Genomic DNA, 19,946 nt, shown 5'->3' with positions numbered 1-19,946 from the left:
TCTAGGACACTGACATCCAGAAAGCAGGGATGGCTGGCTTCATACCTGAGCGGCCAGAGCCCGTTACCTACCTGGCACAGATTAGATGGTCAACAGGTGCTCGCTGAAGGACATAACGTGACAGTCACTCATCATGGCAGTCAGCATTTGATGTCTACAGTGAGGGCACGCAGTTGATAAATGACTTCCAAGACTTGACATTTCAGTTAGTCTCCAAGCCTTTGTCATTGGTCAGTGTTCACCCATCACGAGGATTTTAAGATTAGACCGACTATAAAGCAATCTGCCCATCTCCATGTTTGCCTTCCTGCACACTAAGATGGGGATACCCAGCACCCCCCATTTTTTAAACCAGGATGGCTTTGTAATCAGCACAGGTCTCTGTAGCAGGTTTGTGTGCTTGTTTTTAAAGGCCCAAGCTTCCTTCCACATCAGCATGAAATCAGCACTGTCTCACCTAGCCTTCTCAAAGCTCTTTAGAGAGAGGTAGCAGAAGGTGGGAGAGGTGAAGGAAATCAATGCCAAGAACTTCCTAAGCACTCCAGGGCCTCCTGTCCATTGTTTTTCCTAGTGAGGTGGTTATAACCTATTTTACAGGTGGGAAGACTGAGACTGGGCCAGGGAAATACTCTGAAATCAAATCCTACAATAGCCAGCCTGAAGCAGGCTGCGGGAGGGAAAACCTTTAGTCTCTCTGCAGAAAGCCTCTGTGAGTTCAAGCTGTCTCTTCATCGCAAACAAATGTCCTTGCCTTGGTAAACGGCTGGCAATTATGATCCAGATTCATAAGGGAAGGAAATTTTCTTGGGCTATATTCACTGCTGGCCCTCCCGCCCCCCAATCCCCATGATTGCTACCACACGACGCAGAGCTGTTACCATGGTTTTGGAGAAGTTGTCCCGAGGAAGGCCTGTCTTTAAGACATCTTGCATGCCCAAGGATGGAACCCTTAATTACCTTGGCCAGGCAGCAGCTGCGGACTACCAAAAACAACCCGGGAAAAGAGTCGGAGGTGTGGAAAAGCATTTCAGAGAGTTAGGCAAGGAAGAGGGGCCAAGACCAACAGAGAGGTGTGAGGAGAGAGAGGAGTCAGGCAACACAACATACTAATAAACAATTCCTGGGGGAAGGAATGAGAACAAAAGACAAGAGGGAAGGAAGTAGAGAAAAGTAGCGACAGGGAAAGAGAAAGTTTCCAAAAGGCTGTGAGGAAGCCGAAAGAAAGGGTGAAAAAAGGAATCCGAGAAAAATACTGAGCGTGGAGAATTCCAGAGAGAAAATGAGATGAGATGGAGAAAGCAGTTCAGAGAAGGGGAGGAAGGAGATAAGGGAAGACATGCACATAACCGAGACGCGTGAGCGGAGAGGAGGGCGAGAGACCACGGGAGGAGGGGGCTCATCACCTGTGTGGCGCCCCCCGGCGCCGTGGTGCAGCCCTGCTCCAAGCGTGGCTCGCCGGGGCTTTTAGGATTGGCTCCCGCCTCCCATTCATGTAACCTGCGTGCTTGTGTGTGTGTGTCCGTGCGCGCGCGCGTGTGTGAGTGTGTCTCGCTTGCTAGCTCACCCTGTGTGTAAGAGAGCGAGGGTGGGGGACGGAGGCAAGCAGGCTAGCAGGCAGGGAGGGGAAGAAGAGGAGGGAAGCTATTAAACACACACACTCACATACACCCGCGCGCTCACCCCCGCCCCAACCCCCAGAATCCTCGGGATTGCAGCTGTTTCATGTGGGGCAGCAGTGTTGGCAGGGACGCCGGCCGGGAGCGGCCGGGAGCCGGAGCCAGGCGTGTGCGCGCGGCTGGAGGCTCGCTGGGGCTACACTCCCCGCGGGAGCTATTGTTGGTCTCGTCGGAGCTGAGCGCAGAACCCGGACCTGCTCCTTCTTAGGCACCTCTCTCCGGCTCGTGAAGCTGTGGAACCAGCGGCGCAGTGCCTCGCCTCCCCGCCGTCCTCGTCCCCGCTTCCCCGGCGGTGGCAGCCTGCAGTCACGGTAAGGCGGCGTGATCAGCTCTACCAAAAAAGCACCTTGGGGATCGCGGCGGCGGCTCGCCAGCTCAGTCGCCCCTCTCTGCACTCGCAGGTCCGGGCAGCTCATGCAGTTCGCTTAGGGCTCCGGGTGATGCTAACCTGCACCCTTGCTCCGCACCGGGGAAGGAGGGAGGGAGGAAGAGAAGGCGAGTCGGGCGTCTAGGTTGCCGGCAAGGCAGGGAGCTTGGAGCCCAGAGCCTCAGCCACCGCAGCCCCGGGAGTCAACCGCGGACTAGAGTCTGGGAGCGAGTATTGGGGGAGAGTGGAGAGGTGGAAGCTAGCCCTAGACTCTGGACCGCGGGTGGGATCGGTCCAGGTTCGTCTGCTGCACCCGGCTCCCTTTCCCTGCCACGGCCCAGCCGCCCGCAGCCCCTCTGCAGACTCGCCCGCCCCAGATTCCCGGCGGGCGCTGGAGGAGCCCACGAGGCGGCGCCGGGTTCCCGTGCTGCAGCCTGCCCTGCGGGGCGAGATCCAGCTGCAGCGGCCCCCGTGCGCGCTGCGGTTGGAGCCGGGAACCCGGGGACGCGACCCCCAAGCCGCACGCCCTCTGCAAGCCCCACTGGCTCCTGCCTATCCTTGTAGTCCGCGTTGTTTCTCGTTCGGTTTGTCTCGGAGCGAGTTGAGGTTGCAGGCGCCAGGGTGGACTCTCTGGGGGTTCATGGGTGTGAGTGTGTGACTACTTGCAACCCCCCCCCCCCCGCAGCTTCGGGAAATGTGTTGTATATTGAAATGTGATCTCTGAGCTTCTTAGTCATTTTCCTAGTGATTTAAAAACGCAGTCTTTACATTGGAGGAGCAGACAGAAGGTGGTGGCGCGGAATGTGTGTGTGTGTGTGTGTGTGTGTGTGTGTGTCCACATGTAACCCAAGAATAAGCCGCTAACTACTTGGGAGGAAGGGAGGAGGGATGGCTTGAATGGTCAGTGCTTCTTGGGTTCAAAGGTGTGTTTCTCTGGTCACTACCCTCCTCTTCTCTGCCCTGCCCCAGCCTAGGCCAGGTTGGAAAGTACTGGAGATTCAATTGCGTGGTCTCTAACTTTGGAAAATTGGCACCCCTTTCAGTGGGATATGTTAAGACCGTTCCTGAACTCGGGTTCTGTGTGGATGAGAGTTTTGCTCAGGTTAGACGTTGAACCCCTCCTCAGACCTCCACCAGTTCCCTGCCCGGTCGCCATCCGCCCACTCCCCCACCCCCCACCCCCCCGCAACCCTGGAGAGAAGGTTTGTACACATGCAGTTAAGACAGTGAGCCACCAACGCAGGCAACTACGGGGGACGAGCGAGCCCGGGTTTGCGGGAATCTGAACGCACTACTGGCGTTTGATTAGCCCTGGAGATCGCCCTGCTGTTTTGTGGAAGGCGCCGGTGGGGCACGCTCGCGATCCCCAACGCCGGGGCCAGAGGGTGCCCATGTGCTGAGCCGTGAGGCCGTGCACGGAGATCTGCCGAACAGTATCGCGGGCGATTATATAAGCTGCCTCGGTGGTTACCCAGAACTGTATTGCGAGCACCCGGCTCTTGCTGAAAGTTTTCCTGCTTGGGGATTGTAAGTACCTGGGAGGGAGATACACTTAATGGCGAGCTGGACATCTTGTTCAGCGGCGCCCACTTCTGAAATGGGCTTTTGGGTGCTAAAGCGCTGCCCTCAAGGAACCGGTTACTGAGGCCGGGACGGAGTGGGTGGAGATCCAAGATTAATCTGTGAAGAGGAGCGGGTCAGAGCTCGTGTTTCTTTGAGTCCTTGGAGCCTTGTAACTCGGGGACCCGGGGGGAGTTGGAAGGCCTTCCAGGGAACGTAGTTTAGGAAAATCTGTGTTCTAGGCGACCGAAAGACTCTCTTCTTGGTCCTTCCCGGCGTCCCTCCCTGTCTTTAAATACAGCGTCCTTCACTTGCTTTGAAACCTGCGCCCCCACCCAAGTCCCTTTCAGAAATATCCAGGTGCCCCAGGCACCCAGGCCCAGGTTGGGGTGGAGGTAGTGGGTTAAGAAGTAGAGTATTTGCCTCCGGGGCGGAGAGGAGCAACGGTTTATGTACCTAATGCGGACGCGAGGGGAATGGGTACGTGGTTTGGCTTCTGCCCCCTCACCTCCCTCCTGGACCGAAAACAGTTTGTTTCGACTGCGCTCACCTGCCCCCACCCTTTCCACTCCCCATCCCGCTGCCTCCATTCGCTGCCGCAGCCTGTCGCACGCTGATGGGCTTTGATAGAGAACCACACTAGTGGAGTGTTTATAAAGCTTGTGTTTTCGCCTGTAGAGGGAAAAGCTATCCCGGCCCTGGCAGAACCCTGCGGAACGCTGAATTCTGGGGCTTGATGGCCCTGAACTCCCTCACCCAAGTCAGAAGATAGCACGCATGGGTGGGGAGGGTTTTGTTTTCGCCACATTCCTGCGTCCTGAAACTCCGCATCCCCCTCCCCCCCTGAAATCCCGGGTCTGTCTGAGTGTGTTCGGCGCTGTGAAATAAATCCTCCCTCACGCAGACCTGTGGGGCTGTTCGGATTTCCTGCCTCTACCATGATCCTTAACAATGCGATTGCAAAGCCGATGCTGGGCTGGAAAAAATTCCCAGGTGCCGGCCGGCCGCGTCCTGACCTTGCTGAAGGCGCCTTCGCCCGGGCTGCCTCAGCAGCTCTGGCACAGTCGCTGGGGCTGGGGAAAGAGGACCGCGGCCCGGAGGCGGCCGGGGTCGTTCCCAGGGCATGGCGGGAGTCGGTTCGCGGCCCGGTGGCTTGGGGGTGGGGGATGGGTTCAGCGACAACCTGTTTCCAGATCTCGGGGCCCAACACTTAGCTCCCCAGCCCTGCTGCTGGCCCCACGTGATTCGCCTCTCCATCCGCCTCTAGAAGTCTCCGGGACGGGTTTTCCAGGGTTGGCTGCGGCCCCCTTCAGCTTTCTGCCAACCTGGGCTGGACGCCCTGGGCTTTAAGGCTTTTTGACGGTCTGATCAGTGGTCGGCGGCGTTGGCGAGGCTGCAGAGTGGGCGGGGCTTAGGCACTGAAACCCGAACTGTGGCAGCCAAGTTCCCACCAGAAGCAAGACCCAGCCTGGGTCCCCAGCAAGCCTCCCTTCCTTCCAATGCCTTATCACTTTCTTTAAGACCCTGGGTGTGCTTCTTGCACCCTGAAGCTATACTTTGCCGGCTTCTATGTTAAAGTTACAAGGACCGTTTTCACAGGTGGTGGTAGCGAGAACAAGTTTTCTGAGTGTGTGTGTGTGTGTGTGTGTGTGTGTGTGTGATGGAGAGAAGTGCAGAAGTTTGTGACTAGGCCAGACCATAGCTTGAATGTTGGATTTCTCTATTTCTGGGTAATGTGAAGGAATCCGTTTTCTTTGGTGAGGGTGACCAGGAAGCCCTTTCTCCGAGTGTGATTGGGCCAGCCTGTGTTGCATGTCTGAGCCCAGTAATTGACTGTCCGCAGTAGGCCCTCTTGGACCTTGGACGTTAAGAGTGGGTGACTGTCTCCGTAGATGCTGCGATGGTTTAGCGGCTTTCCCTCCTGGTACTGCTACTGAAGGGGCTGGGGGCAAGAAGCAGGCTAGCCTGTGAAATTACCATGTACTTGGATGGAGAAGGTGTCAGGGACAGAGAGATCCCATTTTCTAGAGATTTCTCCCACTCTTGGGTTGCCAGTCCGGCTTTTAATCAAGTCATCTCTGGGTGGAAGCAGGCTTTGGGCATTAAGCCATGAAACCACCCTGTGGAGGAAAGAGTCAGTCCTTGCCCCGGGGTGGGGTGGGGGTGGGGGTCACAACAAGTGCTCAGTTTACAGAGGAACCCTGAGAGTAGGGCAAATGGAATGATCTGGAATGCTAAGTAGAGAGCAGATGTTCCAGCAGAAGGGTGGGGTTCGGGTTAGAGGACTCTCTTCCAACAGAATTGAATTCTTTCTGGTATAATCCCTTCAGCCTTTTGTTATTTTGTAGGAGCATGTTGCTGGGGGTTCCACCATTTAGGGATTGTGGCCTCATGGCTTGAGGCAGGTTATTTTGGGAGGTTCGCTTCTCTCCCCTGCATATTGTGATAATGCCACCTACTTTAGGGTGCTGTAAGTCAGCACTGGCACCCACTAAACCTCCAGCAAAGTTGGCAGATGATCGGTCTGCCTCACCTCTCTCAGCTCTCTCCATCGTTGGACATTCCTTGGGTGAGGTTACTCAGGGGAATCAACAGTGCCCCAAGAGCCAGCAAACATCGCATCCAAAGTCTATTTAAAACCAGCTTCAAGGGCTTGAAACAAAAATATCTTCTCTTTTCTTAGAAAAGTCATTTCCAGTTTTGTTAGAATTTGTGCTTCGTTGGGTCCATTTTTTTTCCTGACAGAATTCCATCCTTGTGCAGATTGGCATATTATATAACCTGATATTTTCGGATCAGAAGTTACAACTCCAGGAAAAGAGGTGATGAGGAACTTAAGCGGAGACTTTTGGATAACACCAATGAGGGATTCGGTGTAAGACACCCATTTACACCCTCTAACTGTGGCAGAGGTTGAAGAAAAATGAGATTGGATAAGCACAGCCTTGCAGATGCTCACCTTGGCTGCCTGTCCTAAACTGACAGACAGCTGCTCTGCCCAGGCCCAGGCTTATAGAGTCTCCAGTCTCAGGATGTTCTGCCACACCCATAAATCTAAACAGTGAGACAGAGGAACAATGGAATTTAAATCACCCCCTTGCAGACTTGATTCTGAAAGCCTGGGAGAGTAAATCAAAGTCAGCTGTAGATCCAAGGGGCCAGTTCTTACCTGGCTTCTTACGTGGTTTATCACACAAGTTCATTGTGACTGAGAGCAGGATCAGTCCATCTTTCCTCGGCTCAGGCAGACAGCTGTAGGGGCCACTTTGAAAGCAACATGCCCCAGATCCTAGGCAGCTAAATAACATGGATTCCCAAACCTTCTAACTTTCCACAGGAAAGCAGTGAAACGTGCAAATATAAATGTGTATACATGTATATGCATATGTGCATACACATGCATGCATACATATATGGTGTGTACTGTATGAGTTATGTATTTATTACTTTTATCATTACTCTTGTTTTTGCTCAGATTATCTGGGTTAAAATGTCACTGAAGCAATTCAGACAGTATAGACAAAAACAAAATCAAAGTAAGTTTACTTGCTGTTGGGGTTGTAGCTTGAGACTTTAGGAGTACAGAAAATGTGAGATCATGTTTATAATATTTTGAATGCTTATTCTTACTTAGTGATAAAATATATAGATCTATACTGTTGTAGCCCCCCACATGTGCGAGTGTATGCACACGCGCACACACAGAGGCAGCTGTTTCCTGTGTTAGTATAGAGCCCTGATGTATTAATGTGACATGCTTTTTCTCATCCAGTCCTCACATTTTGATTTCTTGTTTACCTTTAGTGTTTTATGATAACAGAACCACACTAACCAGCTTAGTACATTCCACAGAATTTTAACATTTCTTTAAGACAAATTCCTAGAAAGTAGGGCTACAGAGTCAAAGGCATGGGCTGTACCAAGGCTCTGCCACACATGAGAAGCAGTAGGGTAAACTGTGTTGTCTACCAGAATCCTGCTGTTTGCTTTCCAGTCCCCTCTAAGCTTGGGAACCTAGGTGGTGGTGGAAGATATAGGTGAAGTGCAAACCTCACACAGGGGATTTGCATAACTTTGAGATGTTAGGCCGAGTTGATAGTCAAATCCTTTTCTTTTTCCAAGAACATTTTTTTTTCTTCCCTGGCTGTCTTGGAATCATCACTTTGGTGCTGCAGCCAGCAGTGGAGCTGAAATATGTAAATATGTTCCTCGCTCTTGTAGGTGGGGCTGGCTCCATGATAAACGACAAGCACTTGCCTGGAGAAGCGAGCATGTCTCCCAGAGGAGGGGGAGCCACACTTGCCATGTCTCCTCTTCCCTTGGCTCAGAGACTTTGGTTGTCCTAGGAGGTCCCAGGAGGAGACAGTGGAGAGGGAAACAGTTCCCAAAGAAGCACGGTTGCCCCATCTGCTAAGGGGCATTGTGCGGCAAATCCACCCCTTGTTCTCTTCACTCTCCCAGGGCCATGGTGAATCAATCACCCACTCTACCTACTTGCTGTTACAAGAGCAAAATTAGTTGGGTGTCTTGTCCCCTCGGTACACGATCCGCTTCCATCAGAGGGTGCATTTGTCAGTCTTGCTCCTTCCCATGTGACTTTTCTGTGACCCAGAAAAGATTTGTTCCCTGTGGTTAAATGACTTGTCATCTGACATAGAAGTCTGTGGTGCTCAGAAGGGAAGCCTCTCCTTTCCAAGGTGTCCCCCATCCTCAGCAGGAGAAAGCAGAAGTTCCTCTTAGATCCAATGAAAAGGTCACCCCAGGGTTGTTGGAGGATGGCTTGTCACTATATGCCAAGTGGCTCCGTTGCTCCCTGCTTCTGACTTCAGACAAAGTTTAGATGCTGCTGCGCTGCCTTTGACGCCCATGCCTCTCTGCTTTCATGGGGAAAGTGAGAGGATGTTTTGGTCGTTTGTTTTGTCTGAATATCAAATCCAGGCTTTTCTTTTGTTTGGGAAACAGGTAGAAGCAGGCAAGTGCAAGAGTCCATAGAGTAAGCAGTCTTTGCCTTGTTTGTCCCCTGCTGGCTTTGTGCTGTGGGAGGTGAAGCATCAGAGGTTGTCAAGTGCAATCACTTAACCATTAGCATCATAGAAAGCAAGCCTTAAAAAATGGATTTCAACTCGGTCTGAAAGTGTGCCAGGCTTCGTTTCCAAAGTACGTACTGAGGAGAACATTCCCAAGTGCCTTCTCTGATGTTTTTTTAGAACAAACACGACAATAGCGACCCCAGACCCCAAGCGGTTCCAACTGTGTTAGATTTGGGGACCTGCATTCTAAAGAGAGCATCTGTCTTTCCTTGTGGCTCTTGGACCCTGGCAATCTCTTTTGCACAGACACAGCTGGAAGGGTGTGGTGACCCCTCTTGTCCAAAGTTGTGAAGGAGGAAAGAGAAGAGTTGGGAATCAAGGGGACAACTTTCCAAGAGTCAGTGGAGGCTGCCTCAGATGAGGAAGCCCCAAGGTCCAATGCTGGATCTGACGTTGGATAGTAGGTCTCTCTAGCTCTCAGCCTCTCTGTTCCATAGAATGGCAACCTTCATCATCAAAATTCAGCATTTAACCAAGTGATTCTTTTTAGAAAATTTCTCCTTTATTATTTCTTCTTCTTCTTCTTCTTCTTCTTCTTCTTCTTCTTCTTCTTCTTCTTCTTCTTCTTCTTCTTCTTCTTCTTCTTCTTCTTCTTCTTCTTCTTCTTCTCTTTCTCCTCCCCCTCCCCCCTCCTCCTCTTCCTTTACCCCCATTCTCCTCCTCCTCCTTCTCTTCCTTCTTCTTTTCTCTGGGCCAACTTTGGGAGTAGACCAAGACATGTACAAATCCTCATCATTATCACGTAAGCAATTAAAGTGCCTATGAGCTTAAAAGGAATTCGTTCAAGCTGGTTAGATATCTACCCTCCCCATCTCATTTGTATTATTAATTTGCCCATCCAACTTGTAATAGCAGCTCCACCGTGAAGACCCATCTCAGTATTTGTGTATTGGTAGAACCTTCCCAATGAGAGGGGTTTGTTTAGATAAGGTCCACAGTGAAAGGACCCAGTTCATGATGAGTCAGAGAAACCAGCATTTTACTAAATCAACCCAGCCTTTCTTTGGCCTCTGGATGAGAACTGGCTGTTTAAACGTTTTATTAAGGTGCAATTATTCTGAGAACCAGTTAGTAATGCAGCTCTTTGCAAACATTAATTAGCTGATCCCCACATCACCCCGCATGACTGATAAGTAGCATTAGCCCTCCATTTGAGAGAATAAATGGACATACGAAGCTGAGGGGGGAAGAGGCCAGCTCTTGCCCTGATGGAAATATGGTAGCAGCAGGTGGAGTTAGGAGTCTACATGGTTTCTTCACTCAGTAGTATATGTTACAGTGCGATGGACAGCGTAGGGTTGCATAAGCCAGCTCAGCAGTCACTCCTCACCATTGAAGTGAAATTCAACTAAGATGCAACAGAGCTAAGACTCCCATTCCGCAGCTGTAGAAGCTTTGTCGAGAGTTCGAGAGCCACCTGTGAATAGTGGCTGCTCTAATCGATGACTGCAGTTAAAGAATCCTTCCATAATTGTGGGAAGTTCTCAGAGGTAGCACTAGGTTAGATGATGGGGTTAATCAAAGAATAAGACAAAAGTCCTGGCTAACCATGGAACTCAAATGTAAAACGTTTCCAAACTGAGTGTCACATGAAGGACACCGAGTAGCTCGATCTGTGGCCTGGTGCTTCAGGGTCACCGTAGGGAGCCAACTCTAGACAGCAAAGGATGAGCTCAAACACTGTGGGTGCCACACGTCCCTTGTAAGATTAGCACCCTGCACCTCTTTGAAGACTCATGTCATTGTTCATCCCTTTCCTTATTAGGCAAGAGTATTTTGAAGACCATGCTGGCACCTGGAGAGGAATTGGGAGGCAGGTACTCCCGTTGGTGGAGATGCGAATGGATGTACCCGTTTTAGGAAAGCAACTGGGCCCTGGTCTCAGAAACACGCTCTTCTTCCTTTAGTCCACTATCCCAATTCTAGGGACCCAACCAAAGGAGACATTCAGGGACAGGCAGAGAAGTTTTCAGAACAACCACGTTCCCTGCAGTGTTGCTTATTAGATGAGCATAGTGTAGGGAATGGACTGGACTTGTAGCTGGACGGTGGGATACTATACAACGTTTTAAAGTTGTTTCTGATTTCTTTTTATTAATCTTCCTTGTTTCCTTTATATTTCTTTATCTATTTACTTATCTAATTACTTACTTGCTTATCTATTTACTTTTTTACTTATCTGTTTATCTATTTAGGTTGGCCTAGAACTTACAGAGAAGCTCAGGGGAGTGTTAGTCTTGCAGCCTTCTTGCCTCAGCATCCCAAGTGCTAATTACAGCTGTGCGCCACCATACCTGGTGAGGTTTTCAACCATATTTAACTAGTAGTAAAGACAATTTATTTATTGAATCCCTATTTATAAATGTGTGTGTGTGTGTGTGTGCATGTGTGTGCGTGTTCTTTTCTTGTTTGTATGCATGCTTATGGAGACCAGGGGCTGGCAGTGGGTATCTTCTCCAGCTATTCTCTGCCTTGTTTTTTGGGACAGGATCTTTCATGGAACTTTGAGGACACTAATTCAGTTAGAATGGCTGGGGAACAAGCTCCAGGGATCCTATTGTCTTCGCCTTCATAAGGCTGGGTTATAGGCCGGGGCCCCAGAGGCCATATATGAAGCTAGTGTTAACATTTGCTTGCTCTCCCAGTGCTAGGGAGGAGAGATCCCAGAAGTTCACTGGCCAGTCAGTCAGTCTATCCAACTTGGCAAGCTCCAGATTCAGAGAAGGAGAAAGAAAGAAAGAAAGAAAGAAAGAAAGAAAGAAAGAGAGAGAGAGAGAGAGAGAGGGAGGGAGGGAGGGAGGGAGGGAGGGAGGGAGGGAGGGAGGGAGGGAGGGAGGGAGGGAGGGAGGGAGGGAGGGAGGGAGAGGGAGGGAGGGGAGGAGGGAGGGGTGGAAGGAGGGGAGGATGGGATAATGAGAAGAACAGCGGCTTTGGAGACTGTTCAAGGGAAGAACTGGCACTCGGACCCTGGGCCACCACCTTCCTGGCATGAAAACCTTGGGTCAACCTTCGTGCCCCACTGTCCTCATCTGTTAACAAAGAGTGCAGTAAATCAACCTCGCATCTCATGGCAGTGAGGATTCCGTGTTCACCCTAGTAAAGACCCAGCCCAAGCAAGTAAAGATGCAGATGACATTAGGGCCTGTCTAGAATTCATGATGCTCCTAGGAGATTTGTGGGATCTCCAGTCTCCAGAGGAAGGTAGAAGCCTCTTGTGAGTCTGGGATCTGATTCTGATTGGCTGAGCCGAACCTGGTACAGATGTGGCTGACTGTGGTCCCCATCTGTCTCTGGTGCAGATTAGGAAGCTGTCTTCCTCCTGGTCCATTGTGTTCCTGGGTTTCTCTGTAGTGCACAGCACTGAAATGCTGTGTAAGCCCTTACCCTGTCCCCATCCTTGCCGCTCCTCTCTCCCAAGGAATAAATAAAGCTGAAATGCCTTGTTTGCATGGTTGACTGATTAAAACCCAAAGGGTCCCTAACTCTTTTTTTTTTAAATATTTATTTATTTATTATGTATACAACATTCTGTCTGTGTGTATGCCTGCAGGCCAGAAGAGGGCACCAGACCCCATTACAGATGGTTGTGAGCCACCATGTGGTTGCTGGGAATTGAACTCAGGACCTTTGGAAGAGCAGGCAATGCTCTTAACCTCTGAGCCATCTCTCCAGCCCAAGGGTCCCTAACTCAAAAGTTGTCCCCAGCTGCTAAGTGACAATGGCTGTGAGGCTCAGTATGGAGCCACATTCCAGGAACTATCTAGGACTGTAGGTCAGTATACTCCCTGCAACCTTGAACAAGCTCCCAAACTTTCTCCCCCAGCATCTCAGAGTGGTACTAAGTAACCACTCCCAGTTTTAATGCCATCTCTCTGTGGGACCTTGACAAGCTACTTAATGTCTGCATGCCTCAGTTTTTCTGTTTGTCAAATGGGAATAATATTGAGAAGTTGGCAGGGTCATGAGCATGGTTATTGGGAAAGATCATTTATGACAAGCTTAGGAGTCCTTGCAACTGCTGAGACAACATGACTATTCCCAGAACCTTAAAAGTGATTTATTGACTATTAGCACAGTAGCAGAGTTTACTAGGCACCGCAGGGCTCTGGGTTCAATCCTCAGAACCACAATAAGCAAACAGAAACAAAAAGGAAAGAAAAGTAATTGACTGAGGTACAGTGAAGCTCTGGGTTCCTTTTTTCCTTTTATTGCTGATGGCTCTCCCTTGTGCTGTGGTTTTGTAGAGTGCTTTTGGAAATGCCAGCACAGTGAAGGCTGGGTTCTGCTTTGTCACCTTGTGGTTGTATACATTCAAACAAGGTGCATAGAAGTCCCCTGAGCATCCACCTTCTTTTCAGTAATAAAATGGAAAATTGAAGTCTGTCTCTAAGGGTTTGTGTGGTAGTTGTGTAGTATGTTTTGGTGAGTGTCCTTTGTGCCAGTTGTCACTTCTGGCATGACATATTTCTTTCTCCCCCATCTGCTCAGCTCTGGTTCTCTGACCTTCTTCTGAAGCCTGCCAGTACAATTCAGTGGTAGGCACAGGTCTGGACTGGGGAGGATCAGAGACATAGGATTTGAAGATACTGATTGCAAGGTTGCATCCTTTGCCATTGATAATGAAGGTACCTGCAGAAGCAGAAAGTCAGACATCTCTGGTGAGCAGGTCCTGGTTCAGTATCAACTGTCTCTTTGCTCCCTGCACCAGCTTGATCATCTACAAAGCTATTAGGGTTCTCTTCCTGCTGTTGCCTGAGATTTCTGTCCTGCCCAGTCCTGCAGCTGTTCAGTCCCAAAGAAACACACAGAGGCTTACATTAATTATAAACTGGTTGGCCTATTAGCTCAGGCTTCTTATTAACTCTTATAACTTATATTAACCCATAATTCTTGTCTGTGTCAGCCATGTGGCTTGGTACCTTTTATCACCCAGGCATTCTCATCTTGCTTCCTCTGCATCTGGGTTACCACTGTAGACTGAGTCTTTCCTCTTCCAAGAATTCTCCTGTTCTCCTTGCCCTGCCTCTATCCTTCCTGCCTGACTACTGGCCAATCAGTGTTTTATTAAAATAATACAAGTGGGAGACTACAAGACCATTGTCCCACACCATCCTGCTTCTCTGAATGACTGTTCAGTGCTAGCTATAGTTTCATTTCAGTGCCTGACAGGGATTTCTAACCCCGTCTCTGCAGTAGAGTCACCTGGACGTTATTGTCAAAGACCAGCCCCTATCCCCATGAGTGCTTTACCTTTGTTTGTGTGCGCGCATGTGTGTGTGTGTGCGCATGTGTGCGTGTGGTGGGAGAGGGGGGCCAGCAGAACTACTGTCCTGATCACAGAGCACAGCCGGAGCTGAGAAATGACTCATAGAGTAGAGCTTCCTTAAATGTCAGTTTCTTCTCCTTTTCAGAAGCAGAAAGCCCATACTGAGTAATTTATGCATGAGGTGAGTGACCTAATTCACTAAAGCCAGGAGACTAGAATATGGTAATCAAGGCTGTTGGCTCTGCCCTCCACCCTGCCTCTGGCAAACTGGGGCATCTCAGTGGGAGAGTCAGCCTTCTCCCCAGGCCTGTTCTGTTCCCTCCAACAGCTGCATTCTGCAGGCTGGAAGGAAGGCCTTGCCTTGTCTGGAGGTGTCAGGCTAGGCCTTTGGGCTACCTCCGCTCTTTTATGTTCTCCTCTCCTGGGCTCTGCCCAGCAACCACTCCTGCATGATGTCCCCCAATCTGTGAGGGCTCTTCTGATTCCCTGGGGAGAAGAGAGGATGGCCTCATCTCTTATGGTGGCATGCCAAATGCACATCTCATGGTAGCCACCTCCCAGAATTGTGCCAGAGACTTGGCATTGTGGGAGAGTCTGAAGGCTCTGTAATTTGGGGGAGTTAGGGGATTTGACATCTCGTCCATGGCTACAGTTTGCTCAGCCTTCCTTGACCAGGAAAGATGCTTGCTATGAAAGTCTGATAACCTGAGTGTGATTCTTGGGGTACGTGGAAAGGTAGAAGGAGACAGAACATTCTACAAAGTTGTCCCCTGACCTCTGTCCACATGTGCCGTGGCATATGTGTCCTCCTCCAAGCCATGAGCATGCACACATGCAAATAAGTATGAATACTGTTAATATAAATAGTAAAAATGAAGAAATTCTTCACTCCTTTGGATGCATTCTTCTTGATAGCATCTCAAATCTGAGAAAGTGAGTTATACTGTATTGAGACAGGGTTTCTTTGTGTAACAGCTTTGGCTGTCCTGGAACTAGCTTTGTAGACCAGGCTGGCCTCAGACTCACAGAGATCTGCTTGCCTTTGCCTCCTGGGTGCTGGGATTAAAGGCCTGTGCCACCACTGCCCGGCTATATAGAGAGAGGCCTTTTAAAGTCAGATGGAATAGTCCATTTCTTTAGTCCCAGCAACCTGGGATTCTAAGGCAGGCAGATCACACATTCAAGGCCAGCATGGGCAACATAGAAAGGCCTGCCCCAAGAAACAGACAAAACAAAGTAGCAAACAAGAAATACCATACGGCATGTAGGAACTAGCTCGAGACTTGTTAAGATGTAGGTTCTCAGGGTTGCAGAGATGACTCAGTGGGTAACGTGCTTGTCACACAGAGAACCAGAGTTTGGAGGCCTAGCACCCATGTGAGAGCTGGGCACGTTGGCCTCTTCTGTAACACCAGGTGTGGGGGACAGAGGGAGAACGATGCCATGACCAGCCAGGATGCTAGGAATAGTGAGCCTCAGGTTCAGTGCTAGCCTCTATCTTAAAAATAAGGCATCAAGAGACAGGTAAGAGAGACACCCAACCCGACGTCAACCTCTGGTCTCTAAATGCACATGGAGAGAAGCGTGTACCCATGCCGCTGAACACACTGACACACAGCACGCACAACCCCTCGCCACACTCACAGAGTCTTCCTCAGCAGATTGGAGAGTGGACCCGAGAGTCTGACAAGCTCCCGGTAGATACACGTGCTGCTGATGGACCCTCTGCCACTGCCCCTTTGCTGGACAGGGCTCTGAAATCTTGGTCTTCCACTCTGTTTCTACTTTGTCCTCTTCGTCTCCTCAAGTCCACACGTACCAGATGTGGACTGTCACAGAGCAAATGAAGTCTATCCGTTGTGTGCCTCTGGCTGTCAGGATTGCTATGGTCTCTGTGGCAGCAGCTGTAGCATGCCAGTCAACGAGCAAACAGTGGTCGTCTTCGTCATGCGGTTCCACGTGTAGTTGGGTCTCGCCGCTCTCCAGGCTTCCTTACCATCCCCCCATCTATTAAATATTGTGACATATGGTGGAGGAGGTAGCAACTTTATTATTAAAGTATTACATTAAAGATGGTGTGTTTTTTTTTTTTTCATGTTCGGGGATAAGACATACAGTTGAGGGATAGAGCATTTGCCTAGCACGCATGAGGCAATGGGTTTGGTTTTCTGCATTACCAAAATGAAAAAAAAAATCATTTGTTTATTTGTCCCTTCTGATGGGAACCCTGCACTCAACACCAGCATATTTAGGAAGCCTAAGGTAACCCATATAGTAAGGGAGAGGAACACACATCCCTGTGGCCATACAAGCAAGAGTTCTGTCTTCTCAAAAGTATTGCTTTTCTGTACAAGTCTTTGAAAAAAAATTCTTTCAGATTTATTTCTTGTTATTTTGTGTGCTTGAGTGTTTTGCTTGCGTGTGTCTGTTTGCACCGGAAGCATGGGGGTTGGAAGTGGGCTTCTGATGCCCTGGAACTGGGGTTACTAATGTTTGTGAGTTTCTGTCTCTCTGGTCCCTTGCCTGATATCCTAATCTTCCTGTACTCCTGTTCACTCCTGCCACTGGAGCGAATTATGCACGTTATTTTCTGACTTTAATGTTAAGGTCATTTCCCATGGCATTACGTTTTTCTCTCAGTGTGTTATTTACATATGTAATTTTCCATCATAAGGATGTGCCGTTGTTTCTCTCATTTCCTACCGTGGTTACCAGTTTTCTACCGCTGTAAATAACGCTGAGGTTCACAGAGCTGTGGGATTTCATTTAGTTCCTTTCACCCGTTCTCTTTACTTGAAATTTCTAGGTCAGAAACGATCTAGCATTTCAGATCATTTGGTGTGTGCTGTTCCTGGGTCCCCAGAAGCAGGAAACAAACACGGGTTCTCCTAGTCTGGGAGATCATCCTAGTTTGATCAAGGATGTTTTCATCATTTCTATGTTAATTTGGGAGTAAGGAGACTGTCAACTTGCCATGGATACCGGGTGGTACCTCTGGGGACCTTAGAGCAGACGACTTCCCCGCGCTCTTCTGGGCGTGTGTCCTAACCTGTGTCATGCCAGGGCCAGCAGGTGACACAGCGGAACACAGGCCACATACTCTTTCCAGAATGTCTGAATAGGTGAGCATGCAGAGAGGAGAAGGAAGGAACTTGCAGAGTGCTCTCCAAACTATCGCCTCATGAGTCTAACCACCTCTTTGATAATTCTCTCGAATAATCTCATAGCTCTCTAGAACTTGATGTGTCCCAAACTCATTCTTGCTTCACAGATTGTTCTGCCTATCGTCTTCGGCCTATCCTGACCAGCGGCAACTACATCCTTTGCTTCCTAGGACCCATACATTGGAGTCACCTTCAGTTCCTGTTTTTTTGTTCCCATGTCTGAATGCAGATGCATCTGGAATCTTGTGAAGGTCCACCCTCAAACACAGACCCAGAAACTGACATATTTTCATTATCCTTATGGCTGTCATCGTGGTCTATGTTCATCTTCTCCCGTCTGGGTTGTGGTACCTTCCTGTCCTGGGTTCCCAGTCTGTCCTTGTCCCCTTGCAGTGTCTTATCATCCTAGCAGCTAGAATGATTCTCTTGTTTAGTTACATCTATATTTAAATCCTATATCAAAATATAACTCTGGCCTTGTCCCTCCTCTGCTTAGACCTCAGTAAGGGATTCTTACTTGCCTCAGGGCAATGGCCAATGTACTTTCAAAGTCTACAAGGCACCCTCACTAGACTTCTTCACCCGCTTCCTGTCCCAATCACTTTGAAGAACATTGGGTCCACTTTTGCTTCGAGGCTGTTCCCTTGCCTGGGATGCTTTTCCCTTTGATATTCCCATAGGTAATGGCTCTGTTCCATCTTATCAAACCTCACCCTGACAATCTAGTTACAGTCAGAACCTTGCCCTGACTCCTGCTCTACTGTTCCATGGGTCCCTAACCCTGCCATATGCTTTCTCCTTCCCCTCGTGTTCAATGTTATGCTCGAGTGTTTCTAACAAGATCCCCCTGGCTGCTCTGTTGAGAATAATCTGAAAGGAGGAGGTGGGTCAAGGGCAGAGAGCGCTATGTAATTTCCTTATTTATTGCACTTATTGGCTGAAAATGGATAAAGACTACCCAAAGAGGCACAGCAGAGACTGTTTATTCAGAGCTTGTTAGAACAAGGGAGTCCGCCGCCATCCCTTGCCTTTGTCCGTGCCTCGAAGGCAGGCAGGGGAGTAGTCAGCCTTACAGCGAGAGAGCAGGGGAGGTTTCAGGCTTCTCTGACTCTCTGATTGGAGTCTGTTGCCAAGGGAAGGAAGCCAACTAGAAGCCAGCATCCTACAAAACTGGTTTAGAAAGTGGATTCGCCTTCCTCTAATTTCAAGCGGGGGCAAAAGTTGGGAAAGCTGGAAGGTCAGGGTCGTGGATCAATTTGGCCAGCGGCTACTGAAGCGCTGGGTCATAGATCTGTTTTTATGTCCGGTCTGGCCATGGTTTCTTCATCTTTATCTCCTGTGATTTCTCTTAATCTCCGTGGAGGTAGAGATCTTTGCCTTTTGCTCACAGAGGAAACTCCAGTGCCTTGGCAACCACTTCACTGGCCGTCAGTTTAATACAGGTCCTGTAGGGGCAGTCTGTCTCTAGCAGCAGCACTGCCCCCACTGCGAGGTCTTCTTCTGTCTTCTTTCCAAAGGCGGTTCAGAGAGGTCAGGCATCTAGCCCAAAGTCCTGAGCTGCAGTGAGTCAGAGAACCGGCTCCATAAACAAATCCACCTGGCCCTGAAGCAAATGTTCCTCCTGTAGAGGTTTCTACTTAGCTCATGGGAAATCGAGGGGGTGGGGAACTTGCCCAGTGGCAGAAACAAGATTCGTCCCATCTCTAGCAGACACCTACTATCCTTACTGAATTGAACCTTGTTTTCGAAATTATTCTGAGCTCTTGGAAGGTCCCTTTAAAGCTCTCTCTTCAGTTTCCAAATAATATGTCGTATGGGAAAATTCATTCCAGACTTGAGTTTGGGTGACAGCCCCGTAGCATCAAAATAGACACACACACATACACACATATACACATATTTAGGCCTGCCTGTAATTTCCAGAACATTCTTAGAACTTTTGAAGTTGAAAGCATTGCCATGGCAATCCTCTGAGCTGTTGTCCCCCATCTCAGTTTGTCATCCCCACAGCCACCACCAAAATTAGTTCTCCTGTTCAGAAATGGGCTCCAGAGGCAGGCCAGCAGGTGCCCCATACCAGAGACGGGGGCGACAGTCAGGTACCCTGCAGCAGACTCTGTGCTGGAGCACGGCTCTGTGTGCCCAGTGTAAGGACTCTGCCAGCCGTATTTATTAGGCTCCATTGTCTTCTGTGTAAACAGTAGAGCCAAGTTTGAATATAAGCCTGCCTGGCTTTGACGTCAGTACTCCAGATCTCAGCAGTATGTAGCCAGGATGTTAGGGCCAGTTTCTTATGGGTCCATCAATGGGTCCTTCAACAGTTATTCCCCTAGGGATTTAGATGCTGAGGGGGGTTATGCTGGCTGGAAAGCTGTCTTCAGCTCTGCCGCTAGGAGTTTATTCACTAAGTACTGGCCTACGGAGGGGGAGTGAGCCTCCAGTCTCTGAAGGAGAGCAAGAAGGTTGAGAGTCCTCAGGGGAAACTCCTTGCAGGGCCTAGAAAAAAAAAAAAAGAAGCACTCAATGTTCTCTTCCAAGATCCAGAGCAAGAGTGGCTGGATTCTTCTGGTGGGGTTCCTCAGCAGGATCCTGGGTACCATCCTAGAATAGGTTAAGCAACAAGTGATTGCTAAGTAAACTCCAGCTTGGACTACTGTGGGAAGACGGAGGAGTAGGCATGTCTGCTCGGAACTTGGGGCTCTTAGGATCCAAGGGAGTATTGTAAAACACCCAGGTGGGGTCAGGCTGACCTCTGCTTACATTATGGCTCAGCCATCTCTACCTGAGGTTTTCTTAACCTTGGCCCCATTGTCTGGGTGATTG

The 19,946-nt window shown here is 49.5% G+C and overlaps 1 protein-coding gene across 1 annotated transcript in view; it reads left to right on the top strand.

The window, feature by feature from the left end:
- Positions 1-1,699: 1,699 nt before the first annotated feature.
- Tenm4 (teneurin transmembrane protein 4) overlaps positions 1,700-19,946 on the top strand; it is a 664,092-nt gene continuing 645,845 nt past the window's right edge. The window contains 1 exon segment of the mRNA XM_057756666.1: positions 1,700-1,987. The gene's annotated coding sequence lies outside the window, so the exon portion shown is untranslated.

The sequence above is a fragment of the Chionomys nivalis genome, chromosome 23, assembly GCF_950005125.1.
Source record: "Chionomys nivalis chromosome 23, mChiNiv1.1, whole genome shotgun sequence".
In the NCBI taxonomy this organism is placed as follows: Eukaryota; Metazoa; Chordata; class Mammalia; order Rodentia; family Cricetidae; genus Chionomys; species Chionomys nivalis.
The sequence above is the reverse complement of the archived record's forward strand: the minus strand, read 5'-3'. Positions and strand labels throughout refer to the sequence as shown.